Source organism: Sebastes umbrosus, chromosome 4 (assembly GCF_015220745.1).
Source record: "Sebastes umbrosus isolate fSebUmb1 chromosome 4, fSebUmb1.pri, whole genome shotgun sequence".
Taxonomy (NCBI): domain Eukaryota; kingdom Metazoa; phylum Chordata; class Actinopteri; order Perciformes; family Sebastidae; genus Sebastes; species Sebastes umbrosus.
This window is the reverse complement of record NC_051272.1, coordinates 7,447,948-7,472,280: the sequence shown is the minus strand read 5'-3', so window position 1 is coordinate 7,472,280 and position 24,333 is coordinate 7,447,948. Positions and strand designations below refer to the sequence as shown.

The 24,333-nt window shown below is 41.9% G+C and overlaps 1 protein-coding gene across 4 annotated transcripts in view; it reads left to right on the top strand.

The window, feature by feature from the left end:
- LOC119487166 (alpha-1,3-mannosyl-glycoprotein 4-beta-N-acetylglucosaminyltransferase C-like) overlaps positions 1–24,333 on the top strand; it is a 127,137-nt gene that overhangs the window by 51,469 nt on the left and 51,335 nt on the right. For 2 of the 4 annotated variants that reach the window (XM_037767831.1, XM_037767833.1), the window contains exons 3-4: positions 1,713–1,784; positions 12,733–12,821. The gene's annotated coding sequence lies outside the window, so the exon portion shown is untranslated. The remainder of the gene's footprint in view (positions 1–1,712; positions 1,785–12,732; positions 12,822–24,333) is intronic. The other 2 variants (XM_037767832.1, XM_037767834.1) reach the window with 1 other exon arrangement.

Here is a 24,333-nt window from a genome sequence, read left to right as displayed (position 1 = left end):
GTGTCGCACTCTGGAGCCCTGTAGGAATTTTCTTTTGTCATCCCCCATTCCTCTGTACACTCCTCCACCATAGAAGTGATGGACTGAGCAGTGTGTGGGTGAACCATTTGCTTTAGGTTCAGGAGTATGTGTTCAGCCTTATTATCCTGGGAGTTAGAATAACAAGCACTGACAGCAAGACAGGAAGCTGTGAGCCTCTCTTTAGTCCATACATCTTAGCCAGTGGTTATTTTGTGTGCTATGGCCAGTTTGAATTGTTGCTTTTCGGAATTTGGTCCACCAGGTTTGTATTTTTTATTTTTTATTTTTTTCGGCACAGTCAGTGTTTTATAAATGTTTTCCATCATCATGAGGAATTCTTCCACTGTCCGTGGAGGAAGCGCTGTCCTGTCCGGCCTATCCGTTGATCATCGCCTCGCTCTTTGTTACGTTGTTCCTGTGAGTTTGGTTGGTGCTCTCTCAGTGTGAGAGAGGAATGCACCTGGGACAGCTGGCCTCTGCTCTTTCCTGTGTGGTAGCTCTATCTGGAATCTAGGACAGAATAAATACAATGAGGAAACATCAGGAAATACAAGTGTCCTCTCACACACACACATACAGTATGCACGCACCGTTCTAAACATCTTATTCATTTATGCATTTTCTTATTAATCTATTAACACAGCCTACATAATGTAACACCACCGCCTTTATAAGTGGCTTAATATAGCCTAAAATAAAAATAAATTAAAAAAAACATTAACGCTTCGTTAATCTACCACAATTCTTTTGTGGTGAGCCTTAATGTGTCTCTTCAGGTTTGTGGTAATCTCACCAGCTATCTTTTGGCCACACTTCCACACGTTACCGTGACGTGACATCATCCAGTTGATTGTGGACTGCCGGTTCGAATCCCCAAGTTCAGCGTTTTTGGCCGTTTCCATCTTGTTTTTTATGCAACCAGAAGTGACACAAGAGGATGGGATCTAAATACAGCCAAACGCAGAATACGATTAGATAACAGAAACGCTGAAGACATTTTTAGGTGACCAAAATGTTACAACTAACGTCAATGAACATATCTAGTCCTAGTTTTTGTTAACAAAATTAAAACTGAGATTATTTAGGAGGGATGGGACACTCAGTGGAGCCACAGTTACAGTAAAACCAGGGTTTTTCCGTGAAAATCTTTCCTTGTGTAGCCTTAAAATCTACTAACCCAGATCCACTTATCACGTAAAATTCGTCATGTTATGTTTTGGAGTACTAATGTGGGATAAAAGCAGAAAGGGTAACTTATGTATTATTATAATAAACAGTCTTGATTCCCCCAAAATCCGCCCACCCCAAAGTGAGTGAGGAGCACCAAGCACAATGAGGTCATCTCCACACATCCTTTGATCCCTCCATTCTTCATCTCGGAGGCAAGTGGCATATAAGAGGATCTATCTTTGTGAACGGTTTTGAGCCCCCAAAATTACAAACAAACTAAAGGCGGGGGATCGATAGAGTGTGTCTCACAGAATGATGAACTGGCACTTCAGAGGGGGAAAATCAATGTTGCGCTCCCTTTCTCTCCCTCTTCTCCTCTCTCTATCTTCTCTTTTGGTGCTAAACTCTCTTCACAGTCCTCACACTGCAGTGTTTAAGTGCGTGTGCGTTCACATGTGTGTTGCTCGGAGCAGAGTCTCTCACTGTGATTTAATGGTCCTTTGTTTCTTATTCCGTTTTAGCCTGGAAGACCCCTTGCCACTTTGATGTGTGAGCACACCCACCAATAATGGCTCATAGGATGCGCAGTAGAAGTAAGTGCTTCTGGTCAGATTTACCGCTTTAGTGGTCCTCCTCCCTACGCTGCCCCTGTAAACCTCAGCTCATCCGACGCAGACGTATTGATCAGTGCAACATGGCAATCTTTAAATCATAACATAGCACTTAACATGAAACTGCCGAAGTCGAACCCTCTATTTATTGTAACACATGCTTCAGACAGTTGACTGCATGGTGTTGCATTTTTATATTCCCCATATGTATAGTAGTGTTGGAGGCGAAGAGAACATCCAGTACAAAGCCTCTGAAAAATAAAAGGAAGTCCATTGTATATCTTAAACATAAAATAAATAAAGTTCCCCAAGGGGAAAATTGGATTCCAAAAGCTCTGTCTGAAGCTAGAAATTAACCGCTATACTGTGGCGATCCTTGAGGATCACATTCCCAAAAGGGAGAAGCATTTTCTCGGCTTTGTCGACTTTGCTTCAAAAATGTTTTGTAATAAATAATCAAGGCATTATGCTGCAAGAAGTGAGAAGATGAATCAAAAGTTGTTTTTCTGTTGCTGCTTGTAAATGATAAAATAGGTACAGTGTTTGCTTTGAGATTGCTTCTCCCCGGAGAGGTGGAGTTATCCGATTACTGGAGCGTGATTATCTCAGTAGTCGGGGCTTTCGCTGAGCAGACGCTGTGGATTGAATCAGAGTACATTGTGTGTGTTTGTCTGAATGGGAAATTTACACCAGTTCCCAGTCAAACGTGTATGCTTTCTCTTTCGATGGATAGGTTTGTTTACTTTACCAGCACGTGTGGCAGGTAACCAAGCATTGTTCGGCAAGCATCTACCAGAAAAATTTTAGGTGATGGCTAATTGCGTGGCTCAAGAGATGGCAATGTTGGTCAGTTTGGTCCAGACCGAAATATCTCATCAACAATTGAATGGATTGCCATGAATTGTGGTGACCAAAAGGTTGAAGAGGACTAACTATGATAATCCCCTGACCTTTTTCTCTAGCACCACCGTGAGGTTTCTTTAGTGAAATATCTCAACAACTGTTCGGTTACCATCATAGACTGTATATAAGAAATGGACGCAGTCACCGTGACGTCAGCCATTGGTTTGTGGACTGCTGTTTTGAAGCCTCGAGCTCGGCATTTTGGACATCGCTATGTCTTTTTGTTGTTGTTTTTTTGCAACAAGAAGTGACACGAGAGGTTGGCACTAAGAACAACTGAACGCTGAATAAGACATTTTTAGGCGACCAAAAAGGTTCTAAGAAAATTAATCCTACTGACTTTGTTGATCCCCTGACTTTTCTTCTAGCGCCACCAGGAGGTTGAATTTGTAGTTTTGAGTGAAATCTCTCAACAACTATTGTTGGTACCGATGTTCATGCTCACCTCAGGATGAATTGTAATAACTTCGGTGATGTCTCAACTTTTCATCGAGCACCATCATCTCGTCAAACTTTCAGATCAAAGAATTGCAAAACTAACGACATTTCCATCAGTTGTACGTACTATATTTAGTGCCAATCAGCAAATGTTCATTAAAAATACAAAACGTGGTGAACATAGTAAACATAACACCTGTTAAACATCACCATATTGTCATTGTAGGCTTGTTAGCATTCTGATGATAGCATACTCAAAGCAGTCCATCTGGTCTTGTCCTTCATTTTCTTACTCACCACCCAAAGGCTGTTTCCCTACCTGGTGCACGCTCTTTGCATCACATGTGTCCGTGAGCGTGTGTGTCTGTCGGCCTGTCTTGGGCGTTACCTGCTGCTGTGATGTGGGTGAGCACTCAGACAGACCATGTTGGTGCTGGAAGGCAGCGCTGTCAGCTATGGAGAGCTCCTCCTGTCAGCACTGCCTTGTGAAATTCAGGGCTGCGAGATGAAGCTTGAGACAGGTATCCATGTGGGGTGAACGGGGTTGGGTGGCTATAGGGGGCAATCTATCCATCTATCTATCTAGCCATCTACCTACCTATATACCTATCTATTCATCTACCTATCTGTCTATCTACAGAGTCTATTTGTCTCTGTTTCTTTGTCTTATCTGTCTCCAGGGGTGCAGTTTGGGCTGGCAAGCTGCTGTGTGTCATGTAGTGAAATATTCATAGTACGTGCAGGGAGTTTGACGAGCCGCTCTGACACCTCCATACTCTCCACCCTCATTTCCATTTCCTCCCTGGCTCCAGCACGTTACCTCACAGCTCCCCCCGATCTGCCGTTCAGCTCCGTACTGTATGTTTAGTACAGTCATGATGAAAAGAAACCCACAGCACATAACAAAGAGAATGGGATGTTAAAAAAAGAAGAAGAAAAAAAACTGCATATCCACGGGAACATGTTGGCTGAAAAGCTTTCATTTATTACCATTCTGTTGAAGGCTTTCATGCTAAAACTGGCTCCTTACTGTATGCTCTTTAAGGTCCAGTTATAATGAGAACACTCATATATATGAAATTAATGGAATCTCGGCTGCTATATGTGACTTCCTACATTTCCCAGTGTGCCAATCAACATCTATGAGAGAACTCAGCTGGATTTCATGATTAAGATAATGTTATAGCATCAACCAGAGATGTAGTGTGCTCGTGAAAAATGAGGAATCAAGACTTCATACTAAGAATGTGTTGTTCCTTGTGGCTGCATTGTAATCTGGTGTATTACAGCTGGTACCTCCGCCTCTTCTAGTGTGGATTTCTCCTGGTTGACATTTGAACATGGGTGCATATAACGGTTAACCTGATGCACCAGATGGTTTGTTACACAGAACAATCTAAGGGCAGACACTTTCAAACAAGACTCAGTCAAAACCGAGTATATGGCTAGACCGTGTATGGTCAGTCTGTGAATTTGTGGTTACACAAATAGTCAGTGGTCATAATAATAATGTTAAATCCAGCGGTACATGTCCACCAGGTCTGGCGAGGACACTAGTGGACGCGCTATTCCACTCAAACTGGCCTGCTCGTAAACTTTCTGTTATTCGGTCTAAATAATCCACCAAAATCTACTTCTGAAAACATTTCAAGCGAGAAATAGGCTGTGCCACTGCTGAATCTCATTTCAATATAGAACTATTGCCTAGTTTGACAGCTTGGTTCAAGTTTCGTGAGCCCGACGCATCGCACTAGATGCTGCAAATACAGACCCTCTCCAATTTGCCGCAAAACTCCCACTATGCACTGAGCGACTGCTTTTCCTGCTTTCCATAGAAAATTAATGGAAAGCATAGAGACGCCTTTCGTCACCAGAATTGGTGGAAATGCGCCGTTAGAGGAGCACTCCCACCGGTGAGTGGAACCGCTGACACGCCCCCCTCTTAGAACGTAAACAAAGGAATGTTCTCCGCCTTTTCATTTTGAAAGAGCAACGGCCAATGAGGAAACTCCAACACTCGGGCGACCGATCGTGTAAATTCATCACTCAGTCAGTCACTCAGTGACAGACTTTTGCATTTGTAGGGCTGGCCATCTGCGGTCCAGCAAGAAATACTTGGCAGGTGATTGGATGAACCATCTGTCCATCAAACTCTTGCTGAAGCCAGTCGGGAGAAGAGGGGAAACATGTTTCCCATCGAGAAAAAACCTTCAGTGCCGCTCTTTGCTCTTCTTTCAATGAAGAAATACTCTCCAGTTCTGATACAACTGATGCTATTAGCTATGCTAACCTCTTCAGGAGCCTCTCTGTTGCATCACATAACACACACATAAACCACGCACGCAGCTACCAGTAGCTCTTCCCAGGATGCTGATTGAACCGGTCACTGGCTTGCCAGACACAACGTATTATTTGAAGCCTGACAAGATGGATTTTCATGTGATATGTGATCCTGCTCGTCTCTTGTGACATCGCAAGAAACCAGCCACAGTGCAAGTTAATATAATGGTGACTCTGGAAAGCGTTCCATGACAGTTTTTGGAACAATTTCTGCTTTCTAACTCTATTGTAATCCATATCTTCACATAACGTCCTATCATCTAAGTTTCAGACAAGTATCCCTGGAAACCAAAACAGGCCCAGAGATTCAAGATACTTCACAAAAATAGTTTCTTATTGGAAGAATTCCTGCAAGAAGTTTAGAGATAAAAAAAACTGTTTGCATGGTTATTTTCATAGCAGGCCATATTCTCCACTCCACATGCAGCAATATCAGCCCATCCCTATACGAATTAAGTCAATATTGGACGATTGTCTTCCATGGATGGGTGTGTAGCATGTCCGACTTTCACCTCTATTACAGACATGCAATTTATGTTAGCGCTTCTATCAACCGTAGTATCAAGTATCAAGTGTTTTAGTTACCTAATATATGCCCAGTGCCACCCCATCATCCCTTGTCAGCACTGTTGTCTGTTTGGAGAAAAGGTGGGATGGGACAATTTCACTTCATTTATCATGTAGTCATTTCTTCTTCTTTTTTTTAAATATGGAATTAAAGTAAAAATAGATTTCAGCAGCTTAGTAGTAGAACATCCTTACATGTCAAAAGCAGAAAAGCTGCTGTGTTGACAGCAGACCTGTTTACATCCAAGGCTCCTGCAGTGAGACAGCATTGATCAGCTCCCTCGCTATCTGCATAATTCTCAGCATCATGCTGCAACAGAATGATTAGCCTCGGGGAAAAAAGTAAACAGGAGCGGGTAAAAAGTTGCAAATCATCTTTCTCATTTTACTTTTCATGCAGCCTCCCTCCTAAGTCATCATCACGGAGCCGAGGCCTCTATCTCCAAACTCTGCAGAAATATCAATATGGATTTAGGAGCCTCCCTGAAGCAAGGTCCTCAGCTAATTAAATCTGTAATCACTTTGTACTGTAAAAACACAAGCAGGGGAGGAGGAGGGGAAGAAGGGGGGCGGCGGCTCTGTGGCGGTTTAAATGAGGGCCAGTGGAGTTTTATTTAACAAAGACAGCTAATTGGGTCAGAGCTCTTTATCCTCATAAAGCACAGAGGTTTCCTGCCATCCAGTCGGACCGCTTACGGCTCTCTGCTCTCAAACACAGTGAGACGGGGAAAGAGATGTAACACGGAAGGCGGAGCAGGGCCGCTGTTGTCAAGGCTACGGCAAACACGTATTTTATAACGTCTTCAGGGGTTTGAAGTCATTTGTACGATGAGGAAAGTAATGGGATTCAGAAGGGCTCCATGCAGAGAGTGACAAAGGTGCTACAGAGATGTACAAGTCCATGAACTCCTTCCATCTTCCATCTCGAGAGGAGGGTTCATTCGAGCAAGGTGTCACGTGCTTCACTGGTGCCGAGCATGAAGGCAATCCTACCGCTGTCGTGTCCAACTCTCATCACACAACCTTCCTTTAAAGTAACTATAATGAACTGGTTATGAAACAGCCTCAATGTAACACTGATGCTTCTATATAACCTACATAAGTAAACAAGACCATCAGTGAGAATATTGGCCATTTCTATAAAGTTATTCTTAATGCTTGACATCGGTGCCACCGGGTCCGATTCCGCGCAAAATCATACAGGTTCACCAGAAACTCCTTCAGCTCAGACTCCAGCTGGAAGCCCAGGCCGTATTACTGGGCCCGCTGGAGGGAAGTAAGGTACAGGAGAACCAGAACCAGGACTGAGCGGGACAGACTGTCTGACCTTGCTGCAGTAAAATGAGTTTTTTTAAAGGGACTCCGGTGCTCGGAAATACTACCTCTTTTGTCCACAGGGACCGCCAAAATCAGCACAATATTAAAGTTCCTCACAGTAGCTTTAAGTACAAAGAAAAGATGTAGTTCACTTCCTCTTTATATTAACCAATCAAAAGTGAAAATTCTTTGTGTTGGCTTTAGTGAAAGGTAGACAGTTTAACATAAGCGAAATATCAATTATCAGCAAATATTTGTATGTTACATGAATGGCTGCAACAGCAATATTCAACGACAACAACATATACAACATATGTTTATCTTGCTGATGGCAAGCTTAGCATAATAAATAGTGTAATAATGTAATAATACGATTAATGTGAATTAAAGTAATCTTTTCAAATCCACAAAACTGGGGATTTCATAGCCAATATTTGTTAAGTCTGTTCAGCAATGCTGGTTTACTTTATATAATATTTCAGCAAGCTGTCTGCGAGCATCATCTGTCTTAAATTGGCTACAAATTGATTCATGCTTGATTATCAAACTCATCCATTTTCCAAAGGTGTTCTAGATTTGTTTTGGTGCAGCTCTGTTCGTATAAAACAACATTTCTTACTGCAGTTAACTTCAACAATATGCAGATGTGTCTTTTTTCCACCTCTCTCATGCAAGTAAATATCAGTTAACAGTTTTTAGGTTTGTTCAGATTTTTAATCTATATTTAGAGTTTTCTACTCATTTCCATGGTGAAGCAGCCGCAACCTGCTACACATTAGCACCAACTGAATTAAAATAAAAAAGACACTTACAGTAGATTCAGAGCTGGAAAAAAATTACAACAATATAAGTCATTAAGATGTGAAACTTGTCGCAGGCTGTGCACATTACATCAACAAACAGCCTCCATTTAGAATAAATAGTGGCAGAGCGGACAAACACTTCATTAAAACTTCACAGAGAAGACAAATGAACAAAAAAAGAGGAGAGCGTCGCCAGGGTTGCCTCATTACTCCCTCTCTTTTTTCCCTTTTGAATTTTAAAGCCAATGGAGTCGCTGTGTATCTACGCTTTCTCTGTGAGCTGCAGCTCCGAGGTGGCGACCTCGCACTGCCTCCATCCTCTGTGTTACTCACATTTGTGTCTGTCCCGGGGGCTCTTCGTCTAAAGAGCCCGGGCTGAAGAGGCAGGCGGGCCAAGCACAGTATGGCGGGGTTAGCACGGCCCTGGAGAAATTTTCACAGCGACCTGATTTCCTTCAGTTGCTCTCCATATTCCCCTGATCTTCCGCTCGTATTCACCTGATCCTCTATCACAGCCATTTTGTTGGGAGAAATCTTTAACAGCAGTGAGCAAAATTACACAGTCCAGTTTTAATCTGGCAGATAATTGCATCCATTACGTAATGTCTGGTTGTGACTGTTTCCATGAATCCTCATCAAAATTGCATATTTCCCGATATCAGTGAGATAGCGATGCGTTGAGGAGAATCTCTCATCGCAGCTTGTCATATTCATCTCGCAGTTAATATTAGTGATTGGTCCCCAAGTCACGTTCAGCCCCATCTTTTCATTCCAGCATCTGGATTTAATTGGTGCTATGCTGTAAAGCCACAGCTGCTCTGCCTGTTAGGACAATAAATTACCCCAATTAGGAGTCGAACAAAAGAGGCTGTCTGACACCGCGGCCCGCCGCCATGCCTCGAGATTGGAGTGCGATGGAATGAGGCTTCTCGCTGACATGAAGCCGTACCAAAACACCTGCCCCCATCATATCTCTGATGAAAACTCAGTTCCAGTCCAGCGGATATATAGAGCGGGGGGGGGAGATTGCTTTGCATGGCCTGCAGCTCGCTATAGCCTTAGTCACAGGAGCGCACGGTGAACAACTGAAATAGGAAAAGCATCACTGTGTTCAAAATCAATGGAAGGTATGGTGGAAGGCGTGTAATTGCTGGGCGGATGATTAATTGGTGTTTGGATGATGAGTTGTGGATACATCCAGGTTTTCTGGCAGCCGCCTGCCATATTGATGGCACCGGTAATGAAGGCAATAATGAGGGAAGGTTTAGGAGGATGTGGAATGGGAGGAACAATAGGAACATCTGTGCCTCTCTACAGTTAGAGTATAATTGAGACCATATTTCATTTTCCTCTTTGAAAGCTAGCCCTAGTATACTCGCTCTCTGAAAGATGAGACATATTTATTTGCCTGCTGTAACACATTCAGCAGTTTTAGCGGCTCAGGTGGTCTACCTTTGAGGGGAATTGTAGGGGTAGCCGCCGCCGTGATGCCGGCCTCTGTCTTGATCAGCACTCCTTCCACGTCCCCGCCCGGCCACGCCATCCCTTTTGTCTCGCCACTTGCTGTGAACACGCCATTAAGCCAGCCAGAGTTTGACAAGAAAAAATGAAGTGTGCTATTTCCTGTGGCCTCGAGTGTCTTCCTGAATAATGAGCGCATCGCCTGGACCCCCCCCCCCCCCCCCCCCCCCACCCCCTTGTCCCCCTAACTCCCTGCCGTTGGTTTTACTCTCCCCCTCTTGAAGTTCCAGTCTGCTGAGAGAGTGAAGGGTCTTGTCTCTGAGAAAAAATAAAAAGCGGTCACACAAGACCTGTCAAACTAAATCTGGAAAACCCAGAAAAAGAAAGCGGATTAGATGAATGAAGTGGATTTTATTGATGAAATCCTCATCTCATGTCACGGTATTAGAGAATGCAGAATAGGGGCGCGCTGTATCTGCGGAAAAAGACGTTGTGATACAGCATCATGAGACGCAAACAGCTGCAGTTGTGTTTGCCAAATTAACTGGCACTGTTTCCCATATCTCACATATTTCTTTGCTTTCTTAAACACGCCGAATGTCTCGGCAGCACTACTGGATCACAGCAAAACGCTGCCTCGCACGGCAAACCACTGAGAAGAAAGGGAAGCTCCAGCGCTATTTCCTCGCCCGGCCTTATTTCTCCCAATTACCAGCGTGTGAGAAAACAGTCTGACACGACTGACCTCCTCTCAGAGAGCTGTGGTCATGACTGGAAGGCTCTCCCTGCTTATTATGACAGAAGTGTTATGGTAATGGAAGGAAAGTCTGCGCCGCGGTGATAGCACTGCAGGAACGGATAGCCTATTATCCACCACTGTGTGTCGGTAGTAATGGTGAGAGAGAGGGCATCCTATCTGTTATGGTGATGATGCATTTTAAATGGGTAGTGCCTATTATATCTCAGTGGATGATAATGGCACAAGAGAGCATCCTCTGGGTTATGGTCATGTTGCCAAGGAAATGGTGAAGAGGTCAGAGCAGGATATACAGTAGGCTTGTCCTCGACCAAAGAAAAAACACTGGTACCATTTTGTCGACTAATCGATTAGTTGATTTAATCAACAGATCTGTAAAACTGAGTTTCTCCACAAAGAATCACACAAAAGCATAATTTTAAATGTTTACCAGAGATGTGCTCAGACGTTTCTTAGAAAATAAGTCATAAAAAAACTAATCAATGACTAATCAACTAAAGAAATCTTCGTGGACTAAGACCAAAACGACCGATTTGTCGACTAATTGACCAAGAGGAGGCGACCCTAATATACTGAGTATGTGTGAGAAATTAGAGCTGCACAATTAATCGAACATTAATCGCGATCAGGATTTTGGCTTCTCACAATTAAATAAACACGCCTGTGATAGTAACATTTAAAATACGTGCTCTGCTCTTAGAAAACTCTGCTGCATAAATCAAGCGCTTCCTAAACTAACACCCAGCCATCAGAGAGGCGATCGAAATGTTTTGGCTTCACTTTTGGGGCATCGTCATGCCGCTGCGTGTGCACCGTGCAGTGGCAGCCTGGGAAAAACGTTCCTGAATGATTCAGCTGCAGTCAAGAGTAGAAGAGTACTATACTGAATATTATATTACTCGTTTTAACCAGTGGAAAACCTCCGGTTCTGAAAAGTGAAGCGAATGCTGAAGTGCCTTGAACTTGCATTCTTTCTAACAGCCAGCAGGGGGCGACTCCTCTGGTTGCAAGAAAAAGTCTGATTGTATAGAAGTCTATGAGAAAATGAGCCTACTTCTCACTTGATTTATTACCTCAGTAAACATTGTAAACATGAGTTTATGGTCTCAATCGCTAGTTTCAAATCTTCTTCAACATAGCATGATGTTCATTTAGTAAATTATGGTTCCATTTAGAGTCAAACTTTAACCCTTTCACAGTGTGTTTTCAGTTCATGACAGTTAATCATAACATTTTGGTCACCTAAAAATGTCTCATTCAGCGTTCGGTTGTACTGAGCTCCACCCTCTCGTGTCACTTCTGGTTGCAAAAAAACAAGATGGCGATGGCCAAAATGCCGAACTCAAGGCTTCCAATGGGTGAAGTCACGGTGACTACGTCCACTTCTTATATCCAGTCTATGGTTTTAACAGAGAGCAGACTGGCAAAATGAAAATGCGCTGAATTGAAGTGAAAAACCCTATTTTAAGTCTTGTTTTGATGCAAAGATTTGTACATTAGCAGGAATGTAGCACAACGTGAGAGTGAAAGCAGTGCTCTGTTGATTTAAATGTGAAAGTGCAATAAAAATATGGTCTCCCTAAAATAATTGAATAATGATAAATAATCATGATGTCAATATTGATCAAAATAACAGTGATTGTCATTTTGGTCATAGTCGTGCAGCCCTATGATAAATCGAATGAAGGGAGTGTCAGGCTTTTTCTCTCTCTGTTGTAATAATGATGGGGCCAGCCCATGTGTTCAAAGAGCGTGAATATCTAGGGAAGGAAGACAGCGTGTGTTTGTGTGTGTGTGGCCGGATGCGCGTGCGTACGATAAACAAGAGCCACGCAGTAGAAAGGGAGCCTTAGTTAGCTGTCTGCTTGGCGCTTCGCCGCCCCTGTGATGTATGTTTATGGCCCATCATCTCTAGCCAATTACCCTGCCTCAGTGTGGGAGCGCCGCGCCTTCCCATCACAGCCGTCAGTGTCTGAGCGCGGAGAGAGAGACGGCGACAGTTAACGTTCCTGGACATCCCTGGCAAAGCGCTGTTTTCCTTAGGGGGGCTCTGGAGATTCATCTTCAAAAGTAAGCCACAGGGTAGCGGAGTCTGCCGAGTCTACAGCTGCTCTGGGAGTTGGAGGCTTGTTGACTGTGTGTATCTGTGGGTGTGTGTGCGCGGCGTGGTTGCTTTAACTTAGCACAGTATGTATGCAAACTTTGTAAATCTCAGTTGTTGCAACTCTTGTGTTTGTTTGCATCAGTGTGGATCACTCCCAGTTCGATGCTGTAAATGATGCGTGGTCATCACATGTTACAGCTGTGAAATAACCTTGGCATATGTGTTCTCTTTGTCTCCCAGATACAGCTGAGGCAGACGTGTTCATGTATCCCGTTCAGGCCAACCTGCAGACTCTCTCCCACAAACACATCTGACTTTTTTTTTACAAGGTAATCTTCTTCTCTGTCTTTCTGCATCACAAAAATGTGCCATTGTGCTAAATTATACTTTGTGTCTAGTTCACAGTAGCTGCCTCAGATTGTTTTTTCCATAAAACGTTCTCCTGCAGAGACGTGACATTAGAGAAGGTAAACCGAATCAAAGCCGCAGCGCAACAGCCATGAAGACTAATTTGCTTTTAGCGGGGAGTTGCTTTTAACCCTGTTGACACTGACGAGGAGCGCGACTTCATCTCAGGGAATCCTTAAACTTCATATTTGGATGATTCTTTAGTGAAACTGAGAATACAGAGTGGTTTATATTTTTATTATTTATTTTTTTCTTCCTGGCTCCATATTCACACACTGTGACAGATTGAAACTGCAAAGCTGTGTTTGTGTTGGCTAGACGAAGGAGCGCTCCTGCCCAGAGGGTTTATCAGGGAGAGAAAATATTGACCGCCAACAGTTGCACTTTGGTGGTGTTATTGCTTTTCACACTTGTGTGATACAGACAGCGGTCGCCAAGCACAACAATTGTAAACCCGCAGCCATATTGACGGTCGCATCGCTCTTCTGTGCAGGGCAGCATATCCAGCTTATGGTGTTTACTTTTTAGCTCATTTCACCAAAGTGCTTTTTGCAGACAAATAATATAAAAGTGCTGGAACAAGGTGTGAAGGAAAGGAAGTACTTACTCTCCAGGTTTAGAAACGAAAACCCATAGGGGCCTCTAAATTTCCTTCTAAATTAAGACTACAAAACATACTGACAAAACAGCAGCAGGATGTGTGTGGGGGTTGCGTCTGACTTTTTTTCAATATGCTGTAGAACATCACTTGCTCAGGCAGCCGCTGTGATTATTGGTTAGGTGAAGTCAATTCATCACCTCAATATTAGAGGGTATAACTCTGACGTATCGGCTATCACTGCAGCTGTATGTGGCCCTCTGTTATTGCAATTATAAACTCATCAATATCACAATTCAATGTTTATTTGTTGGTTAAAGCAAGACGTAAGACTTCTGCCAATGAATAGTATTGTGATTATATGATCATATTGTGGTATTGTTTTACAAAATTCGAAGTTGAAAACTCAGAATCAGTAATGGCAGTTTTTTGTTGCCATTAAAGAGTTTTGTTTGATGTAAGGAATAGCACGACATTGAAAAACATTTTAATTATTTTACATGTTATTCAGCTTACATTTCTTTGCATTTATTTCTATCTTGAGTCAGCCTTGGTTGTGTGCACTTATCCTGTTGGCTGTAACCACACAGCCCAGTCGCCAGGAAAATAATGTTAGCATTTTTCTGCAAGCCACGGATTCGGTCAGAGCAGGTGACGTAGTATATAGAGCGACCGTTTTTGAAAGTAACATGGTTTAATAACGAGTATAACAAGTGAGAAAGTCCACTAAGGGTGGCGGATGGGTCAAAGAAACACAGGACTTTCACCGAAGAGACCGCTGTTGGGGTCCCGTGTGAAACCAAAAGTAAAGTTGACCTAGCGCTTCTTACGTTACATCGTTACGTAACGTTACATAAGAAAGTCCGCTAAGGGCGGTTGCTATGTATTTATGCTAGTTACGTTGTTACGTTATTTTGTTTTAACACAAACCATAATCCTTTTTCTGACCTTAACCAAGTAGTTTTGTTGACTAAACCTAACCAATCTTTTCACAACGTTGACCATGTGGCATTGTGCGTTTCTGCTCGCGTGATACGAGGCTGATACAAAACGTATTTTTGGTACATTCAACGTGGTTTACAGAAACGTTTTTTATGACGACTGTGTGGCATGAATACTCTCTAAAACTCAGAGGCCCTTTTGGTCACCCAGATCGCTGTTCATGTCCCGTGTGAAACCAAAAGTAAACGTTGACCTTAAGCCTGTTACGTAACATTTTTACACTTGTTACATAACGTTACATAAGAAAGTCCACTGAGGACGGTTGTTTATTTACAGTAGTTACGTTTTTTGCGGTTAACAGAAACCATGATGTTTTTAGTAGTTTTTTGCCTAAACCTAACCAATCGTTTCACGACATTAACCACGTGGCATTGTGCGTTTCTGCAAACATGATACGAGGCTGATAGGAAATATAATTATGAAACTTATTGTTGGTTTAGAAACATTGACATTCAATGTATGCTGTTGAAACGTACAATGCCAACAGTTTTTCTGACGACTGGGTTGAACCACACACAGTATAACAAATAACAAAGTGCCAAAATTTGGCTCAAATATTATAATTATCTTAAAGTATTTTTATTGTTTAATTCAAGGGAGCAGATTGCAAGTACTTAAGGAGATAGGATTTTGCATACATTTGCCAAATGGTGATACTGTACATCAATATTAGAATAATACTGGGACTAATATTGTGATATTAATTTCAACTGTATTGCCCATCCCCATAATAGAGAAAGGTTTGGTAATGCCTTGTTTTTCTGTATTTAGAGGGGGATCACTCTTTTCTATTCCCCTCATAGAGGAACTCTGCAATGCTAAACTGCTGTAGCTGTTTTCGTTTTCCTAACCTATAACATTTTTAAGTGGTGCACTCCAGTGAATGAGACGTTTGACATTCTGAAACGGCGGGGACTTGAAACAGCTTAAATCAGGGATCGAGGTGATCCTCCACATTCTCATCTGCTTCAATGGCGTGCCAATGTGGGCGTGCATTAAAGATTCATGCAAACAGCTGTTTCTTCTACAGGACAGCATGGCTCAGAGCGAGATTGTGTGCTTGGATTTCAAATCAGGGAAGCCTGGAGGAAGCCGGGTTTTGAAAGAACATCGCATACAGTGAAGGCTACTGTATGAGGGCAGGAAGTTAACACATGACATGCTTGTCCAAAGGAAAAAAGGGCAGCTAAAAACTGATAACACATCACATGAGACTAGGAGAGCAAATAATTCCTGTAGGCAAGAGAACAGACTGAAGATCAGCTGACAGTCACATCTTTGAGTATCATGTGTAAGATCTGGCTACATGGTCCAAACAAATAGGGGGCAGCATTTCACCTCTGGGTCCATACAATCTATATTTACAGTCATCAGTTATAAAATAAAGCCAACTACTAACTAACAGCAGAGCGAGAATATGCAGACTTCGGCCGAACTGCTGAAACTCTGAGAGCCGGTCGAAATAACACTGCTGTCTTATAATCTTCACATTTGGCGTTGGCCTATATTGTGTTTACTGTGCCGCTAACCGACCGACTGTACGGTCCATATATGTTTTGATAGTTTGTTTATTGGATTAAATCCATAGCGGCAGAAATTAGAAAAACACTCATATTTTCGTCCGCCATCAGAAGACTACTTCGGGAGGACCGGGGAGCGGCTCTGGGAGACGGATCATCAAGGCAAGGCAAGGCAGCTTTATTTGTATAGCACATTTCAACAACAGGGCAATTCAAAGTGTTTTACAGAAACATTCAAGAACATTGCGACAAAATGCAAAAGAACATTAAGAAATAATTAAAACAGTTATAAAAACATTAAAACATTAAAGATTAGAAAATAAAAACAAGCTAAAAATAAAAGCTAGGATAGAAGCTGAAATTGCATAAAACTCAAAAGAGTAAAAGTTCTAGTGCAGTGTCAGAATAAAAGGCACCCGCAAACAGGAAAGTTTTAAGCTTTGTTTTAAAAGAAGTGAGAATTGGAGCGGTCCTGCAGGTTTCTGGGAGCTTGTTCCAGATATTTGGTGCATAAAAACTGAATGCTGCTTCTGCATGTTTAGTTCTGACTCTGGGGACACTAAGCAGACCTGATCCAGATGACCTGAGAGGTATTGATGGTTCATAACACAGCAGAAGATCAGAAATGTATTTTGGCCCTAAACCATTTAGTGCTTTGTAAACCAGCAGCAGTATTTTGAAATCAATTCTCTGAGACACAGGGAGCTAGTGTAGAGACCTCAGAACTGGACTGATATGGTCCACTTTCTTTGTGTTAATGAGGACTCTAGCAGCAGCGTTCTGAATCAGCTGCAGCTGTCTGATCGATTTTTTAGGAAGACCAGTAAAGACGCCGTTACAGTAGTCAAGTCGGCTGAAGATAAATGCATGGACTAGTTTTTCCAAATCCTGTTGAGACATCAGTCCTCTTATTCTTCTTATATTCTTCAGGTGATAGAAGGCGGTCTTTGTAATTGTCTTAATATGGCTGTTAAAGCTCAGGTCAGAGTCCATGACTACACCAAGGTTTCTGGCTTGGTCCGAGCTTTTTAACATCACAGATTGTAGGTGAGCACTAACCTTTAACCTTTCCTTTTTGGCTCCAAAAACTACGACCTCAGTTTTGTCTTTGTTCAGCTGAAGAAAATTCTGGCACATCCAATTATTGACTTGTTCAATGCACTCACTCAGCGCTTGTATTGGACTGTAGTCTCCTGGTGATAGAGTTATGTAAATTTGTGTGTCGTCTGCATAGTTATGGTAATTTATTTTGTTGTTCTCAAAAATCTGACATCAGTTAGCGGAGCTTTAGTAACACAAATTGAGCCAGGGGTGCAAACCCCAGCACCGGGGGGTTTGATCCCGGGGTACCGCCCCGACTCCCCGCCAGATCAGCAAACCTTCTGTTGCTGCCATTACACAAGTTAGACCCAGCGTTGCCGCTGGTCTGCGGTGACTCCTGGCACTGGGATTTGCGCTGTTTGGATGTCAGTTGCTTCAGCTAACCGCTAAACTGAAGGTCTGTCTCCCGACTAAGTCATGTCCTGGTAGTGGCAAGGATGAAATGAAAATATGAGTCGTTTTCTTATTTCTGCCACTTTGGATTTAATCCAATAAACAAACTATCGCTATGTACACGGACCCTGTACCTTTGTGATTGACAAGCCCTCAGGGCACCTACACTTCTTTGTCCTCTCATGTTGGTCTGAGGGCAGACTGGACGCTACAGTGACTCACTATCGCCTCTCGAATTACAAGTGGCATTACAAAACTGGACAGGACTAGCCGGTCAGCATGCTCATTTCAGTAGATATATCTCTGCAACACAATAAGGCCGACCCCCCCTTTGTCGATTAGTCGACTAATCGGTCGTTTTGGTCTTAGTCGACTAAGATTTCATTAGTTAATTAGTTGTTTTTTATGCTTTTTTTTTATGCCAAATGACTTATTTATAAGAAACTTATGAGCACATTTCTGATAAACACAAGATTTAAAGTGGTGATTTTGTTTGATTCTTTGCAAACAAAATCAGTTTTTGAGATCTGTTGATTAAATCAACTAATGGTTTAGTCCAAAGAAATTCTTAGTCGACTAACACTCATACGAATTAGTCGACTAAGAATTTCTTTGGTCGGCCCTAAACAATACATAGACGTCTTTGATACAATGTCATCCATGTAACATCTTCACATTTTGTTGATAATGTCACTTCATTTTTGAATATATTAAACTAATAGTCTGGCCAGATCTTAACACATTGCACCTTTAATACACAGTGAGTCAGCGGAAGCAGTTGATGGGAGTCAAATTAGTCGTTTCCATACAACACTTTGACATTTTCCTCAAGAAGGATGACTGTTGAATTGTGAAGCACCGCCTTCATAGAAGGCTTTAAAGAAAGGTTTACTGGAGCTGACATTTGTACGCTATTTCACAATAGATGCGGTGATAATAATATGCCAGCTCCTGACAGCCGTGCATCCACTGAATGCAGAGGCTGAGTTATGTATGTTAGGTATGAGCTACTTATTCACAGCATGTAGCTGCCATCATCCTCTCCCCCTCTTATGCCCACGTGCACTCCGACTCTCGTGTTTACTCACATTTGTTCTGTCTAATTTTCACCGTCTCATGTATCCTCATACGCTCTTTCCTCCTTCGCTCCAGCGTCTGGGGAGACTGAGGGTATTGTTGCAAAACAAAAAGGCTCATTAAATATCTACATCTGTGCTGCATTAAGATGGATTAAACATACAGATACTGCTGAAATCACAAGGTTTGTGTGTCTGTGATGATCTTTAAGAGTGAATAGCACTCTCTCCTCCACTGAGACAGGCTATGACCTCCTCACAGGAGCTTTTACAGTGACCATTTGAATGTTAATGTGACAGGTTGATTGCCAATTTACAGCCCAAACAAAACCATTTCCCCCACTGAATCAAAGGACAGCTCTGTAAAGACAAACGCAAACAATACGGCGAGCTCCGACCAAATCTGCTGTTTTCTCCTCCTTTTCAAAAATTATACTCTCAATCACAGCGTCTTAAAAAAAAAGATTGAAAACAGCAGCGGCTAAAACTTAAAAAAACTGCGTTTTCACCTATCAGCACAAAGTCGCACCTCGCTTTAAAGCCGCCCCGCCATGCCGAGTAATGCGATGGCGAGCTATTCCTGCTGGATATCGCAGTAATAAGCAGATGAGGCCCTTCAGAAATAACAGCTGGTTGTGTTTTTCTAATGGTGAGGCTCCATCACCGCCCGTCACTCCTCGTTCATCAGCAGCTGTTATCCATGCATCCTATGTAATTGCTCTCGCTCTCTGCCACGGAGCGCCATTTTTCGCCGACACTCATCAGTTGCATGAATGTGTCATAATAATACAAATATTACGGTAGTTAAGTGCAATTTCTGCACGTCTTTTGCGAGCAACTTGATGGCTAATGTTTGACGGTCGGCGGGCTAGAAAGCTGGTTGTTTCTGTTGAGGTTATGAGCAGCAGATAGCCACTTTGCTGCGTGGGAGCTTCAGCCTGAACACAATATCTGTTTTTCACAATGTAGAGTGGTAAATGCTGAAGATTTCTAAATGATGGTAGTTAATTACAGTTTTTTTCCATAATCTGAAATTGTGTTAACTTGACTGATCTCTTTGCTTTTTATGCATCTTGAATTTCCAGGGCATTCTTACATTCTTTTTTCCCAAAATTCAGTCCAAGAGTAAAAAGACTAATTTTCTAATTAATTTTGAAGTGTACCAGGGGGATGCAGAGCTTCGAATACAATATGCTCTGTGGGTTGGCAGCCTTTTCTATGGTCCTGATCACAGCGGACCGAAATTACCTCCAAATCTTAAGAAGATTTAAAGAATAAGGAGAGTTTTCTGAAATATTGTCTGCTGTCAGTCTGACACATTAACACTTGGTGTGGTCAGTCACTCGGAACCACAGGCCGAGGGCTTCTGTCCAGACTCATCACCCACTTTCAACACAGAGAGAAAGGCAATCACGGTCCATCACTTCCCTTGTTGCTACCATATTTTTACTTTCTTAAGTCCCTTTATTCTAGGAGAGAAAGCCCTATTCTTATGATAAAGCTATAGAAGGTGATTTTAAGAAGTTCATACCTAAAACAGAAGTAGAAGAAAAAGTTTAAGGCAAGTGGGTACCGAACTTTACATCACTAAATAACATAAAAATGTAACATCTCCAAGTGTGAGCATATTAATCCCATGAAACCTGCGTGGTCGGGGGCGATCCCGACCGACTTTACTGTTTTTCAGAGGCTGTAGTAGGTTCAGTTTTAGAGCGAGAGTGAAGGCATCGATATAGAACAAACATGGTACCAACCTTGTCATACTAGCTTGTCGGGAAGGAGGCTAAATAACGCTCCAAAGTTAGGCTAAATTTTGGTGAGGAAAAACTGGTATGGCCATTTTCAAAGCAGTCCCTTGACCTCTGACCTCAAGATATGTGAATGAAAATGGGTTCTATGGGTACCCACGAGTCTCCCCTTTACAGACATGCCCACTTAAAAAAAAACATGCAGTTTTTTTAATGCAATATAAATGTGTTATTTTCGCTTATTCTAAAAATGATGTGAATATTTCTGCATACTGGGGTCCCTAAACAGTCTTGGAATTACATCAATTGGGTATCACTGTAAAGCTGAGACTCTTGTGGATTTAATGAGCCCAACTGTATTCATGTGTGATGATGTTAGTCCCCATAGTAACTATTTCAATGTAGTGAGACCATTTTTTGAAACTTGCCCTCACTGTATAAAATGACCTGAGGTGACCTCTAGGATAATCACAGCCTCGTGAAACTTTACAGCCACAAACTAGAGACCTAGAGCATTCAGAGGATGGATGGCTTTCCTAGCTAGATTGACAATAAGGGGGGTTTCTGAGCAGTTTATACAACGGAATGGCTCACCATCCAATAATGCTTAAAGAATTCTTGCAGAAATCTCCAAATGTCGTAAAAAAAAATATGATGCACCTTTGCAAAGGTAGTTCTCAAGCTGTGGGCGATCTGCATGTGACAAAGGAAGGGGAGCCACATCTGAATGTCTTGTTGAATCACATTTTCTGATCTAGGCAGCCCACAAAAAACTGCCAGGGTTGTCTTATTTCACAGTTTGTGGGTTGGTAGGCACTCCAGATACCCAAATGTATGAGCACAAATATCCAAATGTATGAGCACAAGCACTGAAAAAGTGAGTTTTTCGTGATATGTCCCCTTTAAAGGCAGGATTTTTCCTTCAAAGTTTGGAGGTACACCTCAGAGATGTGTAAAGCTTCCCCCTGGATTGTTGATACGACACTATCTTTGGCTTACACCCACATGGTATTTCTCTGCGAGCTGGAAACCCACTCAGCATTCTATATTTCTCTCGTTCTGGTGTGAGAGGAGACTCACGGCGCCGACCCCACGGGATGTTGATTCCCACCAATGCTCGTGGACTTACTGTAACATTTTCGCCCCAGTGTCAGGGAAGAGGAGAGGAGAAGCAGAGCGAGAGAGAGAAGACTATGAGCTTAATGTAGATCTGTCATCAGCTGGCTGCAGATCAAAAGAGCAGCATTGGCAGGCGGAGCACAGAATCCACCAGAGCCTCCTCTCTATGCCAAGCTCCAGCTTCTCTGAGGTAGACGAGCACAGAGGGGCCTGGCTCCAGGCGAGGAGAGTGTGTATCTGCTTTCTATGTGTATGTGTGTGTGTGTGTGTGTGTGTGTGTGTGTGTGTATTTTTGGGGGCGGAGAGGTGTGGGCACATGCACAATGTCTCAAGGCAAGGATCTGGCACTTTGAAAATGTCACCAGAAACCAAAAAAAGAAGAAGAGAATGGAGAAAGTGTGATGAACAGACGCCTATGCTCTGGGTGGTGTGGGATTTAGAGACTATAGACAGAATCGCTCTCTCAGAGTGGGAGATTGGGAGGAATAAAGACGACGGTACAAAGACAGAGAGATGCAGCCTTTCTTTTCACTGTACACCTCTGCAGCATCAGTAAAGTAAATTAAAGGACATATATCATACTCATTTTCAGGTTTGGGTTTCTACTAGCACAAGGCTTAATGTGCAGGTACAGGTTTGCAAAGGTAGATCTCAAGCTGTGGGTGATATATTCTAATGAGCCTGCATGTAACGTTAGAAGGGGAGCCAAATCTGAATGGATGTGCACAAGCACTGAAAAAGTTTTTCATGATGAAAGATCTTGTTTTTGGTGAAATATTTAAACAGTGAAACTATGTTACATGCTTCAAGTCAGCATTGACTTTCTCAGTATTTGAAACTCCATTGTTTGCTTCCAGACTTCCACATTTTTGTGTGGTTTTGTGCAAAACTTGCAGTTAAGTCTGTTTTGTCAAACCGAGACATTTTCAAGGTTTTGCTTTACTGTCATTATACTACACAGGATTGCAAAAAATAAATGCAGTTGAAGCCTCCTTTGTGCTTCACATACAGAGAATGAAAAATAGGACAAAGACATAAGCATAGATGGGAATAAAATAGGTAATACAATGATGTAGATTTACAACAACAATAACAGATATGTAGCAAAAGTTTGAGGAGGCTACTGGTTCATAACTAACTTCTCATGTATACGTATCCCTTGTTAGCAAACTGCAAAAGACAAATATTTAACCTCCTGTTTAACACAACTTGGATATATTGGAGCAGAGATTCTGAATGAGCTCGGTTTGTCATGATATGTCCCCTTTAAGTGAGTCCAATGACGTATCTAAATTGCAGTTTGTGGTTTGGAAGAGCTCTGCATGCCACTAACATGATGGCTGAATGTCTTGGTTCACTGTTGAAATCATTTTGAAATCAGCTAAATCAGCCCAATTCGCCTACTTTTTGTGTTTGCATTTACTATTTTACTTTATTATGAGGCTGAATATTAAATATTTAATCATTTGTTTGAGGCTCAAATTACTCAAATTTACAATAAAATGCTGTTGGGAGTCTTTTAAATCTGGTGCCTGTTGTATGCAGGTGTATTTGTTTGGTTAACATTATGAAAGCAAACATGTGGGTGACACTTCATCAACTTTCTTGGTTATATAATAGACATTTGAGATATCGAGGTGCTTCAGCTTTGTTGTAAAACAAGACAGCCGGGGTTATTGAATGATGAGCATTATCTTTGCATGATCAGTGCATTTGGTCTGCTTCCCTGTGAGTCATACTTTTGTTATTTGGAAATTTGAGAGCATGCTCATAGTGATCATTGAAGCAGACCAGAGAACAGAAACTTATTGGAGCGGTGGATTCCAGTCTTTTAATCAATACCACGGACACAGTGGCAGAAGTAGTATTCAGATCTTTTACTTATTAAAAGTATTAATACTTGAGTGCACTGGGCTTTACTTAATGGATAGGAGCTCAGTCAGCAGGTTCCATTTATGCAGATTTCTTATTAGTTCTTTGGTTGCCTCTGTGTGTCTGTGTGGTTTTAGCTCTGCAAAGGGACAACAGACAGGTAGTGTGCCATAGTAAGTATAAATCACATGCACACGCATGTCTGAAGTCAAAAAAGAAGAACAAAGAGAGGAAGGCAGCATATAAAGCCTCTGATTGAGTGGAAGTGATTGCACCTGAAGAGGGGCGGGTCCTTTCAAGGCAGGAGTGTTTGTTAAAGCCTCATTGCTTTTCTGAGACGCAGTGGAGTAGAAGTATGAAGTTGCATAAAATGGAAGTATACTCAAGTAAAGTACAAGTACCTCACAATTGTACTTAAAACATTGTTTTTTCATGCAGTGGTCAATTTTGAGATTTTGGGCTATTTTGTTTCGTAACATGTCTTCTTTCAGAATAAAGAAAACATCCAAAATACACATTTAGGTGTTTATTTTACTACTTTGTCTGTTTGCGTCTGTAGATTTCTCCTAAATTCAACAAAAGTTATCATTAGATAATGCCTCATTTGCATATTTAAACATAAGTAATCAACTGGGGAAGTTTTATGGTGATATCTATTAGGTTTTTTGGTGTTTTTTTTACCCTATTCACCTGCTGACTTGTAAAATGTAAGGGATTTTACAACACAAATCTTTAGGCCACTTTCTCAAATCCCCAGAAATCTCCACTTCAGTAGCACTTACATCCACCAAACTAATTTATAATCTGAAGGTTCGTACGGAGGGGTTTGTTCATATATCATTCTTAGCCTGATTTCTAGAATTTTTTTTTTCCTAAAAACATGGCCAAAATTGATTTTTTTTATGGCGGTTGGAAGTATTTTCTGATTTATGAAGTGATAAAAAGAGATATCCAAAGTTCCCTCTGTAAAAACCTTTGACTCCAATATGTCAACAAAATGAAAC